Source organism: Pseudochaenichthys georgianus, chromosome 22, assembly GCF_902827115.2.
Source record: "Pseudochaenichthys georgianus chromosome 22, fPseGeo1.2, whole genome shotgun sequence".
In the NCBI taxonomy this organism is placed as follows: domain Eukaryota; kingdom Metazoa; phylum Chordata; class Actinopteri; order Perciformes; family Channichthyidae; genus Pseudochaenichthys; species Pseudochaenichthys georgianus.
The window spans coordinates 34,092,985-34,099,724 of NC_047524.1; positions in this window are offsets into that span (position 1 = coordinate 34,092,985).

Sequence of the window (6,740 nt, forward strand, 5' to 3'; positions counted from 1 at the left end):
TGGGAACAATGCCTAAATCAAATACTACTTTCTCATGATTTATTTTTCGAATAAACCTTGCATTGGGTTGGTCACACAATTCATTCTCTTGTACTTCGTTTTATCTGAATTATGATAAGGAGCTATCATAAACTGTTTAGTTGTGCTATCTTACAATCAATACTGTATAGTAAATGTGAGGTAAAGTGTGTTGCCAATTTAACCGGTTCGAACTCGAAGTGACGATGAGGTCTTAAAATGTATGGAAAGGGTCTTGAAAAAGGTCTTAAAAGGTATTAAATTTGACTTCAGGATTCCTGCATATACCCTGTTTAATGGAGCCTCGTCATCTCACCACGGGCAAACACGAATATGTACAGTGTTAATACCCTTAGCAAACAAATCTATAGAATACTATAGAAAAATCTATGGACAAATTCTATAGACATTTTCTTGTAGAATATACTGCAGGATATTGGCAAATATTCTATATAATTCACCTATGGATTCTACTATAGATTCTGCAAAATAATCTATAGAATCCTATAGAAAATTGCTATTGTTTTCTATAAAATTGTTCTGCAGAACAGTACAGGATTGGTGTAGAAATTCTATAGCATTAACCTATAGATTTTCCTATAGATTCCATAAATAATCTATAGAAAATCCATGGATGATTTCTATATAACTGCTCTGTACTCTATAGAATAAGCTTTACAATATGAATGGACAATACAGAATCTTCTATAGCTAACACCACATGTGTTTTGACATTATATAGAATATTGAATTATATAGCAATGCCTGATATTGAGTCACGTACAGCTATATACTTGATACATGTTTCAGAGAATGCCCCACAGTAATTACACTGAACATAAATATAAATGCAACACTTTTGTTTTTGCTCCCATTTTTCATGAGATGAACTCAAAGATCTAAAACATTTTCTATATACACAAAATAACCATTTATCTCAAATATTGTTCACAAATCTGAAAAAATCTGTGATAGTGAGCACTTCTCCTTTGCCGAGATAATCCATCCCACCTCACAGGTGTGGCATATCCAGATGCTGATTAGACAGCATGATTATTGCACAGGTGTGCCTTAGGCTGGCCACAATAAAAGGCCACTCTAAAATGTTCAGTTTTATCACACAGCACAATGCCACAGATGTCGCAAGTTTTGAGGGAGCGTGCAATTGGCATGCTGACAGCAGGAATGTCCACCAGAGCTGTTGCCCGTGAATTGAATGTTCATTTCTCTACCATAAGCCGTCTCCAAAGGCGTTTCAGAGAATTTGGCAGTACATCCAACCGGCCTCACAACCGCAGACCACGTGTAAACACACCAGCCCATGACCTCCACATCCAGCATGTTCACCTCCAAGATCGTCTAAGACCAGCCACTCGGACAGCTGCTGCAACAATCGGTTTTCATAACCAAAGAATTTCTGCACAAACTGTCAGAAACCGTCTCAGGGAAGCTCATCTGCATGCTCGTCGTCCTCATCGGGGTCTCGACCTGACTCCGGTTCGTCATCGTAACCGACTTGAGTGAGCAAATGCTCACATTCGATGGCGTCTGGCACGTTGGAGAAGTGTTCTCTTCACGGATGAATCCCGGTTTTCACTGTTCAGGGCAGATGGCAGACAGCGTGTGTGGCGTCGTGTGGGTGAGCGGTTTTCTGATGTCAATGTTGTGAATCGAGTAGCCCATGGTGGTGGTGGGGTTATGGTATGGGCAGGCGTATGTTATGGACGACGAACACAGGTGCATTTTATTGATGGCATTGTGAATGCACAGAGATACCGTGACGAGATCCTGAGGCCCATTGTTGTGCCATTCATCCACGACCATCACCTCATGTTGCAGCATGATAATGCACGGCCCCATGTTGCAAGGATCTGTACACAATTCCTGGAGGCTCAAAACATCACAGTTCTTGCATGGCCAGCATACTGACCGGACATGTCACCCATTGAGCATGTTTGGGATGCTCTGGATCGGCGTGTACGACAGCGTGTTCCAGTTCCTGCCAATATCCAGCAACTTCGCACAGCCATTGAAGAGGAGTGGACCAACATTCCACAGGCCACAATCAACAACCTGATCAACTCTATGCGAAGGTGATGTGTTGCACTGCGTGAGGCAAATGGTGGTCACACCAGACACTGACTGGTTTTCGGACCCCCCCAGCCCCCCCCCAATAAAGCAAAACTGCACGTTTCAGAGTGGCCTTTTATTGTGGCCAGCCTAAGGCATACCTGTGCAATAATCATGCTGTCTAATCAGCATCTTGATATGCCACACCTGTGAGGTGGGATGGATTATTTCGGCAAAGGAGAAATGCTCACTATCACAGATTTGTGTGGATTTGTGAACAATATTTGAGAGAAATGGTTATTTTGTGTATATAGAAAATGTTTTAGATCTTTGAGTTCATCTCATGAAAAATGGGAGCAAAAACAAAAGTGTTGCATTTATATTTTTGTTCAGTGTCTGTGTTACATGCCATATAATAGACTGCAAAACAGAGTAGAGTACTGCAGACTCCAATGAGTTGTTTGTAACATACTCACACTAACAATATATATTGTTGTCACTTAGCTTTAATCTCCAGTTGTAACAGATAATTAGTTACATAACAAAAGTGATCAACATATACATACAGATGCAGTCACAGAAATGTTGGAGTATTTACATCAGAATACAAGGACAGTGACATTCATTGAGTTTAGAGTTCCATTCCAATATGTTGTACATTAAATTGGAGCCTACCCCACAACGTTTAAGAGTGCTATTAAGACTTTACTTTATGCCAACGTTGTAAAGCAGAGGGGAAAGAACACGGCCTTGAGGGGAACCGATGCTGATGGTCCGGGGGTCAACGACGTGTTTCCCCAGCCTCACATGCTGTTCCTGTCAGACAGTAAGTCCGTGATCCATCTGCAGGTGGAGTCGGGCACGTGCAGCTGGGAGAACTTGTCCTGCAGCAGAGCCGGGATGATGGTATTGAAGGCAGAGCTGAAGTCCACAAACTGGATCCTGGCGTAGGTTCCTGCTGTGTCCAGGTGCTGGAGGAGGAAGTGAAGTGATAACTATTAGTAAACCATAATGATGGATGTTAATGATGGATGTTATTATCGGTGGCTGCCAATCTTGTATGATGGACCTTTGAAGCAGGGTTACACAAAACACACAAAATTGTAAAACAGTTATTGAGAGCATCCCAAGGGCATTGATCCTAAGCTAAACCTTCCAGAACACCAATTTTCTAATACCTTAGAAACTACAACTAGCCATTGGCACGAATGTAATGCTTCAGCTTCCTACAACTTTAAAGCTGTGTGGACGTGGTTCCATAAAGAGTCGTTCATGTTTTTCTCATTATTTCATAAGTTTAGAAGGGGTAACAACAGTTACCTTTTGTTAATTTTACCTCGAGCCAAACTTGTGCGACTTGTTTCTGAAATCCCTTTCTCTTAAAGTGAATACATAAAATAAAAAAATAGTGGAGCTTACCCTAAAATTAACCACTGGATTGCTTGTCTAACATGACCTAGTCCATAAATGTGTTCAGGGTGGGAACCATTAAACGCACCCTCCAAGGCGCTGCGTGTTAGCGAAGTACACCTGGGATTTCGAAGAGGAAGATATGCTTGGTCAATTCTTAATAATAAAGAAAAACCAACAAATTGAGCACTTGAGTTTCATTAGCAGCGCCTCGCTATAGCTGCGGAGCTTCGGTCAATACCACCAACTGTCTATTTCCTTAAAATGGCACATATCACTGAATCTATATTGTCATCTTCAGGTGATTAAATCTGCATAATGTCCCTGTACAATAAGATTGGAGCATTTTGTAATCCAGTGAGGAAATCCAAGACCAGTAAATATTGATTGATTAAACAACACTAAATAAAATTGTAGGGTTTTCTTCAAACTCAGACTCTCTGCTGCGGCTGTACCTCAAAGACAAAACAATTGTCACACACACACACACACACACACACACACACACACACACACACACACACACACACTTCTCCGCCTCATTCTGTTTTCATTTACTTGTTCGTTATCTGACCAGCTTCAATCTTGTAGGCTTCTCACCTCGTTTCTTGTAGCCCTCTAAAGGGTTTTGGAGGTCGATGCCTCGGTGAACGTGAGTTGTTTGGCTTTCTTGTGCAGCAGAAAGCAGTTTCGAATGTTTGAATGAATCAAAGTGGGTCGTCACCGTGGAATTTCTCTTATGCTCCAACACAGTTGCATGGGGTGCAGAATAGTTTCCCTCCACTTTCGTGCAAGACATCGGGGAACTGCTTTGCCCGGTCTTTAGCAGAAATGTTCGTCGGTAGATGAGATGGATTAGATTTGTTCATCTTGGTGTTTTCTCTCTCGTGTGAGCTCCACACGTTCACTCTACGGTGTTGTTTACCTTCTGTGATGCGCGAGCTGATGACGTTGCGTCATCATCATCACTACTTCACATCAAGACGAGTTCACTTTTTTTTCTGAACTTTGTCTGGAAAAATGCTGGGATTATGCGGCCTTTTGATAAATATGCGGCCTTTTAAAAATCTGCGCCATTTTGCTGATTATGAGGTCAATTCTGCGATCGCAGAATTGCGTTTTTCTGGAGGGCAGAGTCCTGCACGGGTCTGATTTTCAAGACCCGCTCCCGCCCCGCACCCGCGACGTGCAATACCGAACCCGCCCCGCTACCCGCACATATTGCCAATTAGTTCCGCAACCCGACCCGACCCGTCGGCACAAGATCCGCGACCCGACCCGAACCCGCATAGCCTATATATGAGCAGTGAAAACGTGCAATTATTAACACACGCAGTTGCATATTTGTCTCAAAAAGCGTGGGATGTTGGTTATTTTCTCCATCTAGGAACCAAAAGCCTCCCAGACGCTGGGTTTCGCTCTTGAGGAAGTGTTATTGAAAATGCTGTATTCTCCACTAGAGAGCTTCACCTCAGCCATTTCCAATGTGGCGCTTAGCAGCAGATTGATGCGCTGCAGAGGTTATGATTATGCACGGTCCCGCGGGGGAGAGGTCTGAGGATTTAAACATTAAACTAAATTATCATTATTTCAATATATTTATTATGCAACACCCGCGACCCGACCCGCATCATCTTTGTTTTACCCAGAACCGAACCCGGAAAAAAGCGTTTGGAAAAATACCACCCGCGAATCACCTTTTTTGCGGGTCACCCGTCGGGTACCCGCGGGTACCCGACCCGATGCAGGACTCTGCTGGAGGGTCTAATTGATGAACTAAAATAGTTTATGCCAAGTGTGATACAAATGCAAAAAAATAAAGATACTTTAATAATAATTTTAGCAGAGATTTGGACCAAGCATGTATGATGTAGTAATACAACTATTATTTTAGTTCACACACTGTTACATTAGCTAGTCATGTTAGCTTGTAATATATAGAGCAGAGCTAACTAGCAAGTTAGCCACACTTTAGTGGTTAGCAGTTTATGCTATCATAGCTGTTGGCTACTGAACATTAACAAACTGGATTCCGCAGTAAAAAATCTGTGAAACTTTACAATAAGATTGGCGACAACACTGTGACACCCTGCTGCACGTGTATGTGTAATCGTCCCGCATTGGAGACGAGAGGGTGGCGGAAGCACTGCAATAAGCTGTAAGCTAATGTTAGCAGCCACCTTGTTAACCTGTAAAGCCCGATTGTTCCGCCGGTGGGACATCTTGCAAGAAACAGCATCTCAGGACTTCTTACAATTTAACAACCTATTAGCTTACCCACTTAACGGGAAGAAACTCAGCTAACTGACGATATTAACCATTTTTAACTAAACGAAACACAAGTGTAACAGCTAACGGGGCTAACGCTACTTTAGCACATAACTGGCAAAAGCGATCTTTTTTACTTCATGCTATCTGCACAAACGTATCATATGAAAGCTGAGATTCCACAGATTCCCTTAATACAAATGAAATACTGTAGGCTCGACAGCTCCCTTAAGGTGATCAACGCAGGGCTGTGACTCTTTGTTTCAAATCTAGTAATGGCCCATTGGAATGTAACAAAACTCTCCCATCCCCCCTCTGTTCTCCAGCAGTGGTCTGAAAGGGTCTCTGGAAATATCAAACATGTAATTAAAGTTTTAAAAACAGTGACAGGGTCCAAAATCAGAGGTGGAAGAAGTATTCCGATTATTTACCTAGGTAAAAATACGTGTTAGAAGTAAATGTCCTGCATTCAAAATTGTCAATTGCCCAAGTGAAAAGTATTATCATCTGAAAGTAAAATGAATCATTATGTTATTAGTATTAAATACATATAAGTACTTTTGCAACTTATCTTTAGAAATATCTTCCCTCCGTAGCTACTTTGATCATTTGCTCCGCAAATAACCAATCAGATCGATGGATTCCAGAGAAGAGGAAACTTTGAAGGCCTTTTTCTCAAAATGATGACTCGGTGACAGTCATTATATAATGGGACATATTTTGCTTAATATTTGGAGTACAACAACAATCCTGATATCATTAGAAATCTAGGAATATCCTCTTTCCAGCAGTGTATACAACTCAAAATGTGTTTCGGGTCAATGCGACTGATTTCGATAGAGCAGGTCACATATATACATTATATTTTCCAAACATTATTTCTCATTACCTGACTGAACTCACTTTTTACATCTGTGTTTCGTCCTCAGTGTGGCCATTGTTCCTGCTTGAACCCTTGGAGCTTCTCTCAGACA